At 46.4% G+C, this 15,787-nt stretch overlaps 1 protein-coding gene across 4 annotated transcripts in view; it reads right to left on the bottom strand.

Annotated features, from left to right (window-relative positions):
- LOC119458245 (uncharacterized) overlaps positions 1-15,787 on the bottom strand; it is a 162,165-nt gene that overhangs the window by 31,974 nt on the left and 114,404 nt on the right. The window contains exon 1 of one of the 4 annotated variants that reach the window (XM_037720076.2): positions 2,684-2,901. The exons of the other annotated variants lie outside the window; for them this stretch is intronic. The gene's annotated coding sequence lies outside the window, so the exon portion shown is untranslated. Of the gene's footprint in view, positions 1-2,683; positions 2,902-15,787 lie in introns of those variants that run through there. 4 annotated transcript variants of the gene reach the window in all.

Raw genomic sequence — 15,787 nt, 5'->3', positions numbered from 1 at the left:
ATCACTTGATACAAAAGCAAAATAACCAAAAACGGCAATTCATTGTTATAAAAAGTTAAAAAGTAGTGCAAACCACATTTAGCTGCAAGGATGCACAATATATGTAAGATATGATGATTTCAAGAGTAACTATACAAACACTAGACGATATAAGGAACAGTATTGAAAACATGACAACAACAATTTCGTACAACAAAGGTGATCATTTGCTTACCCAGTCCGCCCCAAGTAAAATGATAATAGGTAGGTGCGCATACTTTTTTCTCAGGGCATGGCCAGAAGTGCTTCTTTCGATAACTGACAATGCATTGGGGTGTTAGAGTAAGAAATCTGGTATTAAGTAATCAAGCTTCTGGGTGCCATAGTTGCGTAGGTTGTTATGCTGTTCCTGCTAAAATGTGGCAACCTTGGGGAATATAGGAGCAATGAAAGCAAGACTAGTTGTCGAAAGTGTCTTCATCGCAGTGTGTCGTTGCCAATTGAAGGCGAGGATAGCAATCAACGTCAGCATGGTTGTGGTCACACCTGTAAGTTACCACAAAGTTACATTCTTGAATTCGTAGAGCACATCGTGCCAGACGACCAACGGATTCCGAAGGCTTACAAGCCAGCATAAAGAATAGTTGTCGATAACGATCTTGAATAGGCAACTGCTAGTAAAACAGCGAAATTTCTGGATAGCGAAAGCAGTCCTTAGAGATTCTTGTTCTGTTACAGTGTCATTTCGCTCAGAATTGGTGAGTCAACGACTCGCATAAGCAACAACGTGTTCTGCGTTATTGTGTTGTTATACGAGCAGTGCTCCGATTCCTATCCTACTGACGTCAGTATGAATTTTGCTTGGAGAAGAAGAGTCGAAGGTAATAAGGATATGGTCCAACGCAGCTTTTAAGTTAGCGAACTTTTGAAGAGCCGCTGATTTATGCAGTGTGCAACATGAGTCGTGAAGAGGCTCCTGGCGTAGCTCATTTTATTAGATTTATGTAGAGAGTTGGAAGCTACAGACAGACGGGCCAAACATTGTGTGGGACACATAGAACACACGATAGTGATAGGATGAATATATAGTAAACCTCCACGTGGGTATCCTAGTAGCTGTATCTGGCCAGTTGTCACGATTACATTTTTAAGGAAGTGAGTTATGTTTCGTGCAAACAACAACAAAAAAGAATAACTGCATCCTGTAGTACGGCGTCTGTAACCTAGGGCTTCTAAGCATTATGCTGTGTATTTGTTATTTCTGTCACAGTGGCCACATTGCGGTATAACTTGATGGTGAATACTATCACTTACTGGTATGTTGATGTAAGATTCCAGCTCGCTAAAGTTTATGCGGAACCCTTAATTACGGAGTCTCTATAACTTCAATAGTTCAAGCTATTTGTATACACCGTGAATAAATTACGCTTTATCGGCTCTTCGATAGACTTGTCTGCTTCATGTTTGGCTTGCTGCCGCTCGACTGGGTAAATGTTTAATACACCAGACAAAATTATCTATCACGTGGCCTCCCGACGGCCTCAACATCAATTCTTGTAGCAATTCTTAACTGCGATATAATACATTACCGATCTGTCGAACAACAAGAAGAGAAACTGCTTTCAACACTCAGATCCTCAAGTACATATCTAAGAAGTAGTTTTATAACTGAACTGTTCGTATTTGTTTGAGAACTATTTCGTACTACGAGTTCAAATCCTTTAAACTATTGGCCTGTCTTACTAAAGTGCGAATAGTTCGTTGCCATTTTTGCGCTGCGTCGTGCTGCTTTGCTGCCACAAAGCAGCAGGAATAAAAAAAGTGTCCAAAGACAAGATGCGCAGAAAACAGTTACGTATCCGTGGCCACACTAATTTCATTTACTATTATACCGTCCACGATTAGACATAGCATATTGCTCTCAACCGCAGTTAATTAGCGAGTACGGTTGCTCTCATAATATCTGCCTGGCTGAACATACTCGTAGCTCAGATGTTGTCATCTTCACACGAGAATTTCACCGCTTAGATGAACGGCCGCGAAAAAGAAACTAATGTAAATGGTGCATGCTGAGAGCATCAATCTGCATGGTTTTTAATAGTATGCGTAATTGCCCCTCTGAACAGAGTGCATCACTTAAGTTTTAATGAGAAACAATAAATAAAGCCCAATAGAACGACGTGCTTCTTTTGAATTGTAACGCAAAGCGCTGTTTGTGAACAATTTTTTTCTTGCCACTTATCTAAAGCATATTTTAGTGATAATTCGGTCATGCCATAAAATCGTGTTTTAGTATGGAAATGCATTTCGCACAAACATGTGGTGACTCAGTATTCGGTGCCAAACTGAACACATTATCTGGCTGAGCACTGTATTTTATTCAAATACGATCTTCCTGCAGAAAAATAAAACCTAGCAGCTAAACGAGTTACGCGCATGACGTGCGCTTCATGGGCACTACAAACAAATTTCACTTTTTATGTTCATGTAGTTTTCTCGAGTCGACCAGCACGCGTATAAGACAGAAGAGAATCAGAATAAATAATTTCGACACGGCATTATTGGTCTTGTCGGCAAGAACTATAGACATTTGATATTTCTAATATGTTTTCTTCTTTTAAACTGACCTTCAGTCAATGTTATGATAGCAAGGGAAGAAAGCAGCAGGAAACATGTTCTTATAAAAAAATCTAACTGACATTACCTGTTTTATAGAAGGGGTGTCATCTCTTTTTACCAGCGGTGATTGGGCTTCGTTATTTTCCAGCGCGATAGCTGCATGAAAAACAGCAAGTACTGCCCACACAATTAGCTTAACCATACTACGTTTCCTCTGGCCCTCAGGCACCGATTCTGGCTTACAACGCACTGCACACTTCCATAAAGAAAGACAGCGAAGGACGTCTGCCCGGACACTTTAAACATGCATAAATGGCTCCTTCCTAATTTCATTCCGCGAGATTGTCAAAAGCTACAGTGACTTCGTAAAAGGTCGCCAATCATTTGATGGTAAGTTAAAGCTGGCCGCATCAGAAAATGAGGGGCTGCTCTATGTCAGATATATACACGAAAAAAAAAAACCACATGCGTAGGTCTTCCAAATATAAAATATCACAGCCGTTCATGAAATGTAATGCCCCGCTTTTCCAGTGAAGCTGACAAGAAAGTTTAAAACGTGCGGCTTCTCAAAGTTAGGCTAAATATCGCCTCCTCTGAATGGCTGAGGTGTACTACGCGACCTTCTCGGCATATATCACACGTTGTGCGCACGTTGCTACAAGATTTTATTACTTACAAGAACATTTCAGGTAGTTTGCATTTTCACATGTGAAGATCGATAAACGTGCTATAATGTGGAAAGTTGGGCGAGTGGGTGATTAATAATCATATCGTAATGGTGAGGCAGCGCACTCACCAGGACAAAGTGGAGAGCCAAGTATTCTTGTGTGTCTCCACTTTCTCCTGGTCAGTGCGCTGCTTCACCAATACGGCACTTGGGGTGCGCGCTCACCTAGCATTGCATAACGAAGTGAAATAATACGTCCGAAAGTGCGCTTTAAAAATTATTACCTATTATCACGTAAAAATTAAAACTTGTGCAGCTTACAAAGGCGTTGTATGCATATAATCAAAATTTAGGCAAGCTTGAAGAATACGAATAAGTACCAAACTTAGGCTGGTCATGCTGCATCGCACGTTACAAATACCTAATGTTTTATGGGCTGCCTCTAATGAAAAGGCTGAGGACTACAAAATAACAGCACGTGGTCTAAATTGTGCCAGTAGCCCATTCTATTTATAGCTGGCAACATTACTTCATTTGAGCGTTAGTGCGTGCAACCAAACATACCAGAAAATTGAAGTTTGACAATTTACTAATAGTAACAGATAGCTGATGAAATAATTCAGAAATAAGAATCTTGCTAAAATATAGGATTCCTGCTTGATGCACCGTCGTTCTCTAGCTTGAGTGTCTGAGATCCGAAGTGTATTTATCGGAGTGGTAGGCTTTGTGAATTTACATGGAAGGGCGAGGGCATATTTCAAATAACATACCAGTGTATCAGAAACGTGTGTTTCGATTCGATATATAAGGCCCGCGATCAGGCCAGATTCCAGCTAGTTTCCACGTATAAAAAATTTGCATAACGCTTATGCCATAGCTCCAAAGGCCGTCATTCAGGTCATTCTATGGGGAGCAGCTGGTATGCGTGACCGATGGCTCTCAACAGCCTTAGAAAACTTTACGAATATAAAACCGAACATAATGCTTCTGGCATCACTTCAAATGACATCCTTCAGGTCATTGTAGAGCAGCTGGCATGCGAGACCGATGGCTCTCAACGACCTTCGAAAATTTTGGGCATATAAAACCGAACATAACGCTTATGTCTAGCCCCACAGGCCGTCCTTCAGGTCACCGTATGTAGAGCTGCTGGTATGCGAAACCTATGGCTCTCAACTGCCTTAGAAAATTTACGCATATAAAACCGAATATAACGCTTATGGCACAGCCTAAAAGGCCGTCATAATGGTGACTGTATGCAGAGCAGCTGGTATGCGGGACCGATGGCTCTAAACACACTGAGATAATTTCGCGAGCTGCATGCCGTGCGGGGGGCTCGTGGCCAGAAAAACACGTAAGGGCCGCCGTCCGGCAGCCTGTGTGCGTGGTAACACTAAAGTGTTTAACCGTTAGCGTTGCGTACATGTAGCATCAGAAGACCAAGTGCTAAAGCGTATACACCACAGTATAGTTTCCAAAGGCTCATTTCGCAAACATTCAACAGGTAGCATTATGATTCGCTAACATTGCTTTCGTAGGATCTTACACACACTGAGCTCTGGAATATGTGTCTCTCAAGTGTACATCAAATTACGGACCACTGCTGGCAAAAAGAATAACTTTGCGCTTGGTTGATGCATATTGTGAAAGCGTCAAGGATACTAAGATTAAATAGGTCAAACAGGGGAGTGGCATGGTAGAGGAGCACACGATGGCCCCTAAAAACGGAAAACAGCTTAATAAGAGTGGAGCACAATTCAATATCTCCTAATAACAGACGCACACACATACAAATATGTATGTATGCGTGCATGTATGTGTGCGTGTGAATTCATCTTATAAAATGAGTGAGAGCGGCTTTAAGTGTTATCCGCAGCTCTTGAAATATCCTACACTCTTAATAAACTTAATAAACTGTTCTTGCGGCTTTAGGGGCTGTCGTGCACTCCTGTACCATGCCAATAATGTACTTGTTGGTTGATTGAAGGATGGTGTTATATAAATAAGGAACATCACTCCACTGTTGCCACATATAAACCCAGTCAAGAGGTTACGCATACATTCGTTATAACAAATTATATAAATCTCAGAGAAAAATGCTTAGAGAACGTGGATACTGTCGTATAATGTTCATTTACGAAGCCAGTGTGGTTGAGGTTTGATAGCAACATATGTTTCAACACAGCAGCATCTCCAGCAAGGCAGTAGCACCGGCACTAACGATAATTGTGAGAACTCCCATAAGTGGTAAGATATGGCGCAATAAAAATACAGAATTACTTCCACCTACATTTATTTCCAGTTAGTGAACACAGCGGAACCAATAAGGACATAAAACAACGAGTGAGGAAACGAAGATATTGTGCAAGGTATACAAAATAAGCGACATTGCTGCAGAAACGTTCTTCATAAACCGGACCTACTACGTGGGTTATCAGAGGTAAGTGTTTCTATTTCTACGATCCCCACTCAGCTGTTACGCGCTCGGTTTAACCATGAGGCGAGGTATAGGTGCCATATCACGTGGAAAAATCTTGCTAAAATAGTACAAATTAGGATGAATCACCTCTTAGTCTAAGCATGCTTTAGGCAACAAGTAATATTGTAATGTTAATTGGGGCCACAAGAAAATCTCACCTATCTCTAAAAAAACGTTGAAAAAATATGCACACTTCCAGTGAGTCAAGGAACTGGCGTATCGTTGCCCAAGTCGCTGTTCTCTCACCATGTGTTGGACATTGTAAGGAAAACAACGTAAAAGCAGAATTATGTATAGCACCATGTGTCGCCGCGAAAGAAAGTGAGTGAGCTCCATTGCTAATTCTATGGACATTTATACCATATGTACGACGTTGGACAACCTTCCACCGTGCCTGTACACACCAATAACTACTACGAAGACTAATAAAACTTGTTGTTGGGCTAATCGGTTCATGTCATACCGTTGACCATAAGGTCGCTTAGCGCAAAAAAAAAAAAAATGAAGGAGGGACGGATTCAAGGGGAGCGCCGCTCCCCGATGCGCGTATGGTGTTTTTTTTTCTATATGCTGAGCCTGCCTGTGCATATATATTTGTTGAACCCATGACCCCGTCCCTCCTTCATTTTTGCCGTAAGCAACCATACGGTAAACGGTATATACTACGAAGACGACAAAGCTCCGCTGATGGGTTCAACCAACAAACGAAACGTACGTGCCTGTGGGAGGCTGGGTAATCTAAGGAAACGCGGCCTTTAGCAGCAGAACAATTTCGTTTCCCAAGTACGACGCACCCTAAGGTCAAAGCTACCCGCCGCTATGCAACGAATTTTTTATATCCCTTATTATTTGAGCTGCAGGCTATAAATGATGAGGTAGAAATCCTAGACAAATTGCCTAACGTTGACTATGCTCCCATCTCTACTGAGACCCTGAGTACGGTTAAGCAGCTCCAACAGCTTCCAGAAACGTGACGTATTTGTTCGCAGATCCAAAAAATTCCACATGGGAAGATAGATGGCTGTCAACTGCATGGTGCAGGCATAGGATCAAGACCACAACAATGACCTTGCGGACTCCAATGCTTACTCTGTCTTGACACCTGTAGCTCCTCCTCAACCCTTTCCCTATGACAACCGGTCAGTTCACATTACCCGAAAATCCACCCTCTGGCGGGACACGCATGCCCTCACCCCCCCCCCCCCCGTGTCTTCCCCCTTTCCGACAATCCTACACGGGTGGAGGAAGTGCTTCTGGAAACTTCAGGTTAGGGTAGGCCCTTACACATGCCATCACTTGTGCTTGCAGTCATCCACGTGAAGACGAAGTTCAATGTCCGAAGTGCTTCGTTACTGCAAATGCCGTAGGGTACAACATCTACTTGAAACGTGCCTGGGGACAAAGAGAGTATGCGAAATGGTACTTAGAACTGTGAAATTAAAAACCGACCAACCTGAACAATATGAAGTATTGGTGGTGCACAACACGTTCTATAAGTCGCTTTTGTTATATCTGCATGAAACTGGCTTTCGTGCGCAGACTTTATTACATTTTAAAGCTATGCCACGGGGCCACCAAGCAAATTAAAAAGAAAAATGAAACGTGATAACGTTATGTGACGCTATCTTTTAACAAGAAAGTAAAATTTTCAGGCAATGCAATTGATGGATGACTGATCAATTTGATCTTTTCGATCGCGAATTTCTCAAGCCTCAATTACCTCGCGTGTTGTGTAGTGATGTAGTGTTGCTAAAACGTCCGCTTGGTGAACTCATGCACTCGCACATGGCCTCAGGCAAACTCATGCTAGACTTTTGTAGCTTTTGGTATGTTGTTTATTTCCCAATTAGCTATAGAAGATATAAAACGGGCAATTTCCAATTTCTTGTAGTGTACTGGAATCCCATTGCGTGATTGGGGGTTGTTATGCAGCGATGGCGTTACTTATACCCTTATGATCCTTATATAGATTGGGTGACGGGTGCTTTGTAAAAAGCAGGGGACAGAGAAAATAAACGAGTGAAGCTGTCTTTTGTATAACGAAAATAATCTGAAATGTCTGCCAACACACCCTATATAGTTCAAAAATATTGTTCTTTGATATTTTCAATTGATAAATCATTCGGTTTATTGGAGTTGAATAACATCAGGTGCAAAAAGAAATTTGGTCAAGATCTTGCCAAAATTATTGTGTCTTTATAGATAAGTCTAAAATCTACAGTTGCGTAAACAAATCCATGTTAGCATCACTGTTCTTGACAAGAACTAAGTGGCACATAATTCCCATTGCACATACTCTTCGAGAATGAAATGCAGATAGTTTGAAACCCTAAATAACACTCACTTTTACTGCGAAGCTGTGAAGTCAGTGAAGCTGTGAGCAAACGCACGGCAGGGAGTAAGCGCGATTTCTTGCCTCACGCGAAAAGCCATGTGGGGACGAGAAGGAGGGAGGGGAGGCGCCGTTTAGTTGCCGCACCAAATGCGTATCTTGCGACCGGGCGCAAGGGAAACTGGTGACTCAATCACCCACGCGAAAGGAGGAAAGCGGGAAGGCAGCGCGAGAGGGAGGGGGTGCGACTTTTGCTCTGCGAGCAATTAACTGCGTGCCTGTACTTTGCGCGGCGACGCGCAGTCGCGCGCTTCGTATCTTGAAAGCGATTGAAAGCGTTTTGACAGCGGTTGTGTGCGGTCATCCAGGGTGATCTATTCATGTTTGTGTGTGCGCGCTGACACCTTCCTCTTTAATTCAGTTAGTAAGCGAATGTGTCCAAGTTTATACAACCGATAAAACTACTATCCTTACTCCGTATAGCTCGCTACTAATTTGCTATTGCAATTGATGCTTCGCAGCGCGCCGAACTGTTGTCGACGGCGGCGGCGTTTTGCTCGCGTTCGCACACAGCGCCTGCGGCGTTGGTGACGTGTTTATGAAGAACGTGCCAACCTTTCCCGTACACCCTATGGCGGTGTACCGTAGCGACCATAAGACCACGGTCCCCGTGGTCACTAAATAAATGAAAACCACCGGACCATATATATTCCTCATTCTTTACTAGTTTAACTAACCAAAAAAACACCATCACATTTCAATAGTCATGATTGTAAATTCATAATTTCCACCATAGTACAGCTTCGCTGGTCTTCCATTTCCACCCCAGTGGAAGGGCTCACAGTTTTTTTCCCAGCATTTAAAGTGTTCTGCGGTAAGTAATGCCTAAAGAGAATGTCTCCACCAGGTTTTAAGGTTCCGACTGCATTAAAGTGACATTTAATTGAACAAAGCAAAAAAAGCACGCTAGAAGAGTGCAAACGACATGGACAGAAAATGTTATACACGTGTTGGTATTTGTCGAATGAAATGCCGCGAGCCGGCTTGCAAAAAAGGACACAGCCTGTAGAAAGCTGGGCATTGAGTTCCGATGAACACGACATTTTTATAAACATTTGAATTTCTGCATCAGTCTCACATCACACACTGCTAATAAACGAAACACGTATGCCCAATGAACTAGAACAGGTACAGCTTTCAGTAACAATAACAATGGGTACATGGCAAAGGAAAATGTCACAAGTAGGACGTTCTGACTAATATATTAGAAGTACTCTGATATTAGGTAGAAAGAATGCAGGGCTAGACCTATATTCGCTTTGTGTCAGGGGTTAAGTAAGTTGCTTCCTACACACATGGCTCGTACAAGCGAAGCTTTATTGGCTCACTTGTTTCGCGGTCGGTGAAAGAGGAAAACTATCATCATCAGCGTTGGCTCGAGCGTCGTCGTGGTCTTCCGCAGCTGGCTGGTTGGCGCCCCTCGGGTTGCGCTCGTGCTCGTGCCACTGCTCCCACGTTCGTCGTCGTCGTCTTCTTCTACAGCCTGCTCCATTGCCGCTCATCATTCCGCCGTAGAATTTCACTTCTCTTCTGTCGTCCTAATGGGGAGGTCGCGTTTATGGGGCTATGAGCTATTCATTAAGGGGGTGTGAGCCATTCATTTCCTTACGTATAGTATGGTATGCTAAAGCTTTATTCAGGTCCCTCGGAACGCGCGTCAGCACGTAGCGGGCCGCTTCCCCGTCGGTAGAGGAAGCCCAAGCCTCTCTAATGCGTCGCGGGCCCGATTGACAGCCCATAGCTGTGTTTCACGATCGGGGCTCATTATGGCAGCCTCCCATTTGGATGACGTGTCGCCGTCGCCACCGCGTAGCGCGGGGCACCGCCAGACCATGTGTTCCAACTTAGCTAGGTCTGAGCACAGCTCGCAAACATTGGTCGATTAAACCTCTGGGTAGATTATTTGTAACAATGCCGGGTTAGGGTATGCCCCGACCAGGAGTAACCTGAGTGTTAACGCCTGTGGTAGCCTAGTTTCCCATATGGCGGAGGATATCGTCTCCGTCACATGTAAAATGTTTCGTAAGCTCGTTATATGAGGGAGGGTCCGATTCTCCATTCCCTTAGCGCCACGCCACCCGGCAGGTGCTTGGTCAACGACTCCTCGCGCAGCTCTGTGGACCAGCTCGTTGAGGTTGGGTGGGGCACCCTCGGTCTGCCTCATGTGTGCGGGGAAGCAGAGGATGGAGTCCACCCTTGGGGTGTTACTATCCTCATTTATTCGTAGAGTGATGTCGACGTCCTGTACCGGCTTCTAACCCTCCGGTTTGGGCCCCCTTTGTATGGGCTTGTGAAGGTGTTGTTTTGAGTTCCGAGGAGAACATCGAAGGCCGCGGTCGGCTTAAGATATTGTTACGTAGGAAGACGCAGACGAAAAGCTATATACAAGTATATTTACAAGCAAATATGCCGCACTTGACCAACAGGCAACAGCCGGCGCTAGCCTCTAATCGTCCTCTTCACACTGCTCGCCTCTTCGTCATCGCAAATAAGGTTCCGTAGCCCTACCCCCAGCGGCAAAAGCGCCGTCCCGGAGCGATTAAACGCCGGACTCGGAAGCAGTGTAGTAGGCCTTGAGCCTACTGACATGCACATCACTAGATGCCAGAGTAGACGGCACGGTCGAACTGACAGGTGCAATTTCGTACGTCACAGGCGTTACCTGGCGCAGCACGTGGTAGGGCCCTGTGTATCGCGAAAGGTGCTTCTCTGAAAGTCCGACGTGACGAGAGAGCGGCCACAGGAGCACGAGCGCATAAGGCGAAATCTGTACGTCACGGTGGCTGGCGTTGTACTGACGCTGCTGAGTGGTTTGCGAGGCCGTCAGACGAGTGCGGGCAAGCTGGCGTGCATGGTCGGTGAGGGCGAAAGCGTCGTGCGCATACTTGAATAGATCGCAGCAGGAGGAAGTGCCGTATCAAGGGGCAAAGTCAGTTCGCGACCGTACAGTAGATAAAAGGCAGAAAATCCGGTGGTGTCGTGCTGGGAAGAATTATACGCAAATGTGACGTAAGGAAGGCAATGTCCCAGTCGTGGTGGTCCTTGGAAACGTACTTGGACATCATATCGGTAAGGGTATGGTTTAACCGCTCAGTCAGGCCATTGGTTTGAGGATGGTATGACGTAGCCTGCTTGTGTTGAGTGGAGCAGGAACGCACAACGTCGGCGATAACTTTCGATAGGAAGTTACGACCACGGTCCGTAAGCAGCTCTCGCGGGGCGCCATGAAGAAAGATAATGTCACGCAAGAGAAATTCCGCGACGTCAGTGGCGCAACTGGTAGGGAGAGTCCGCGTGATAGCGTATTGGGTGGCATAATCAGTTGCGACGGCTACCCATTTGTTCCCAGAGGATGACGTGGGAAAGGGGCCGAGTAGGTCTAATCCAGCACAAAAGAACGGTTCCACAGGGACGGTGATCGGCTGGGGATGACCGGCAGGGTGGACCTGACGTGTGTTCCGATGCTGGCAGGGATCACAGGCACCAACAGACGGAGGGAACGAGACCCGGTCATTAGAAGCGGCGGCGGATGCGGTCGTACGTGCGGGTTACCCCAAGATGTCCTGCAGTGGGTGCGTCATGCATCTCAAAGAGCACAGTCCGTCGTAGATGTTTTGGCACGACAAGAAGTTCAGATGCGTCAGGGAGGAAGTTCCTTACTTACAGAATGCCGCCCTGGAGGACATATCGGCGAACGGAGGCGTCGGTAGGTGTAGAGCGCAGACGCTCGATGAGTGCTCGCAGCGATAGGTCCCGGTAGTGCTCATCGGCGATGTTAGCGAAGGGAGACAGAGGGAAAATGCCCTTGGCGCAACTACTGTCGGCGTCGTCAGGCTCGTCTACCAGGTAGCGAGACAGGCCGTCAGCGCCCTTGTGTAGTCGGCCAGATTTTCAGGTGACAGAATAAAATATTTTTGGAGGCGTAAGGCCCAGCGACCAAGTCTTCCTGTAGGATTTTTCAGTGATCATAACTAGCAAAGCGCGTGATGGTCTGTGACAACGGAAAATGGTCGGCCATATAAGCACAATGCGTTGGCGGGCTAGTTGGTGCGAATCCATAATTACTTGTTAAGCGCAAAAACAACGGACACGTGAAAGACACGTGTTTGGGCTTATTAATTGTGAGTGCAAAGTGAAACCAAACCCTTTATTCGTGTTGGTGAAGGATGCCGTGCAATTTTTAACGCAACCAGTGTTACATCGGCTGAACGAGGCAAACTGGCTTTCTGCGAGATTTGTTTAGGGTACCAGTTCCCTTGGAGGCGCATAAGCGACCGTTCACGCGAATTTCAGGGGGCGCAACTCATGCCCAACGTAGGCCACCTCCTTCGGTGCCCTCTCTCGCGTCTGATCGTGGTCCACTCGCCCACTCCACCAGCAACCAACGAAGCGCATGCGCACGCCGCGGCCTTCCCCCCCCCCCCCCTCTAACTTACACTGCTGTGGGCAAAGTAGTGTGAGCCATGGCTCCTAGATGGCGTCGTCGTCCCCCAGCCAAGTGTGAGTTTATTGTGAGAGCACACGAGCAGCAGCAGCAGGCGGCAGCCACGGTCAACAAGAATGTCGTGGGGGTGGGTTCGCAAAGTAAGCTTCGCTTTAAACAAAGACAAGAGATGGAGAGCACTCTATCGGACTGTTAGAGGTGTAGACTCTTAGAGGCGCAGGAATGTTTTATCGAAGGAAGAAAACACCGCCCAAACATTCTGTACAGATCGTTAACAAGCGAAGCTGAAACGTGCGACCCCGGTGTTTATCAGTGGGTTAATCCCGATGGTTCATTAAAGTATTTCTCGATTCATGGTTACGACTTTGTGTTTCTTAATAAAGTTACACACACGTTCGACTGCAGCCGAGAGAACGACGTCACCGACGCTCTGCCTGCAGTACGCCATTTTCGCATTGCCACTTGCGATTGTACAAACTTAAATTGCTTCAAAAAAATCTTTCTGTTAGGTAAGACAATATATGGCTAATACCTCCGTAAACGCGGCCTCCCAATTACGACGACAAAAGAGACATGAAATTGTACGCTGGAATAATGAGCGGCAACGGAGGTAGCTGCGGAAGAAGACGCCGACGCTCGAGCCAATACTGATGATCATGTTTCAGCACGCATTGATCGGGCGAATTTCGGTTTCGCCAAGCCATATCTAGCTTCTTTGTAAAAAAAAATTACACCATCTTCCAGAAGAGGAACCCTGAGTACCTTGCGAAGCAGCCATGCAGTCGACTCAAGGTAGTTTTATGAGCTGTATAAACTGCAGCAGCACCAGCAACGCGCAGAACTGTTGTCGATGCCGTCGGCGTTTTGCCCGCGTTCGCACCGAACGCGCGCGGCGTTGGTGAATGTTGCCGGTGCCTCTGGGGCGGCTACCGTCGCGTCTCTAACCTAAGCTGCTTCACATTATCGCGCGCGGAGCCGCAGGTGTTTCCATTCGTTGCGCAATCCGGAGAGGAGAGGAGAGGAGGAGAGGAGGAATGCCGAGAGGAGAGGAGAGGATGGGGAATAGGATGTGCATGAATGCCGAGAGGAGAGGAGATGAGACAAGTAGAGGCAAGGAGGGGGAGGAGGATACGCATGCGCAGTAGGGGTGTGGACGCACGGCGTTTGGATGGATGGGAGGTAGGGAGGGAGGGAGTGAGTGACATAGCCCCGAGCATAAGATGCTTCGCATCTAAAAAAACGTGCTGAAGTGATGGGCAAAGTGCTAGACTGCAATACAAGTAGTAAAACCTCATCAGATGAAGCAAGCCAAGTGCACGTTTGTCACCGCCCAGATACAAAGGGGATGCCAATGAAAATAATCACAATCATAATTTTAATGATCAAACTGAATAAAAGCAGATAATGAACTTGCCTTGCTCAGCGCGAAACTGAAACGACAGTATATAAAAAGAGCACTCCAGTATAATTTTCAGCGCATGTAAAGCAGAAGGAGACATTTATGCATCCAGTGATGTAAAATATGAAGGCCCACTACAAATACAGCAACAGAAGCGCGAGTCCACACAACCGGATTCGCTTCATGCAGTTTAAACGGCAGCCCATATTTCGTAAAATGAGGAAATCTCCATCTTCCATGCACAACAAAAATATTCTCTCTAGAAGAACCTTTTAAAAGAGCTCAAGAAAACACTGTAGCAGCATATTCAACTCCGGCAAACGATGACAATAGTATTTTCCAAAAACATTCGTGCGATATTCTTTTATTCTACCGGGTAGCGTAGATTTTAGGAGCAATGAGTGCTGTTTACCACCCAGTGATTTTTTTTCTCCTACACAAGTCGCTGAGAGAACTATCCAGGAAAAAGTGGTCGCAGTTTCACCTGAAAGGCGAAGCATCAATTGCGATAGCAAATTTGTAGAGAGCTATACGGAGTAATGATAATAGCTTGATCAGCTGTATAAACTTATCCCGAGCGTCCGCCAGTGTGGTGGCGCCATCTAGTCAAGGTGCCTGCAAACTCAGCGTGCCCGACATGTAAGTTGTGTATAGCAGTTGCATGCTGCATGTAACTGGACCTGGTTAACTCAAGCAGGCTAGGTGACTGTCACATGCAGCAGCACCGGCAACACGTAGAACTAATGTCGACGCTGTCGGCGTTTTGCCAGCGTTCACACAAAATGCGTGCGGCGTTGCTGACTGTTGCCGGAGCCTCTGATATAAATAGGCACTGGGTGCCGCAGCTAAACGTCACCTCCCTTTCCTACCACTCCCCCCCCCCCCCCCCGGCCTTTCGCGCGTCGGAAGAAGGCGCGTTTGCTCTACATATATGGTGATTGTAAAGGAGGAAAGAGACGCCTACTTCTGCAGCCCTTAAGGAAGCACGGCGCAGAACGCGCGTTTGTTCTCCGCCGTGGGTTCACTCCCCGTGAAAGATCGCGTCCCTCGCGCCCTTTCACTCGCACATACAGCGTTCGGCGGCGCGCGGCGACGATTTAATCTCAATTGACGTCATACGGAACCTCACGGCGACGGCGACGGCGACGCCGACGGCAGAAATCTGCTTTGGAGTGTCCATATAATTGCTAGCGCAATAAAAAATTCAAAGGCCTGCACGCCACCCGCATAACGGTCACAGCATGAGCTGAAGAAGTGGCTTCATGGCACATTGCGACCGTTCCAAGTGCCTCCATATTCAGTTTGGGCAGCACGCGCTAGAGGGTCCTCGGGGCGTTGTCTCTTTGCGTTCGTTTTCACGAGAACGACCTGAACCGCCCGCGCGGCGTCGACGGCGAGCTGCGGCTTGTGCTGCTCTCTGCACAGGGGTCTGCTGAGCCCGATGTTGCTTGGTTGCAGCCACGCGCGTATCTATAATTCCCTCCTTCATCAGGGGTTCGTACCTTGCGAGGAGGCCCCATAGCGTGTACCGAAGAATAAAAACACGTATCGGGACTACACAGCACACATGTCATATTCCTTTACTAGTGTCACGATACGATTCAACTGCTACATGTCGTGACTCCTGGTGGAATACAACGTAACAGCAATGTAAAGTTTTCACGTACTAAGGCTACATGGCGCGCATAACAAATCGAGTGACAAATGGCACGATACGATGCTGATGATGGTGATGGTGATGATTTATTGGCATATCCTTTAAAACGGGGCGGTGTCTACGAGATGTGGCGTGTCATACATGTGGCATG

The sequence above is a fragment of the Dermacentor silvarum genome, chromosome 7, assembly GCF_013339745.2.
Source record: "Dermacentor silvarum isolate Dsil-2018 chromosome 7, BIME_Dsil_1.4, whole genome shotgun sequence".
NCBI lineage: Eukaryota > Metazoa > Arthropoda > Arachnida > Ixodida > Ixodidae > Dermacentor > Dermacentor silvarum.
The sequence above is the reverse complement of the archived record's forward strand: the minus strand, read 5'-3'. Positions and strand labels throughout refer to the sequence as shown.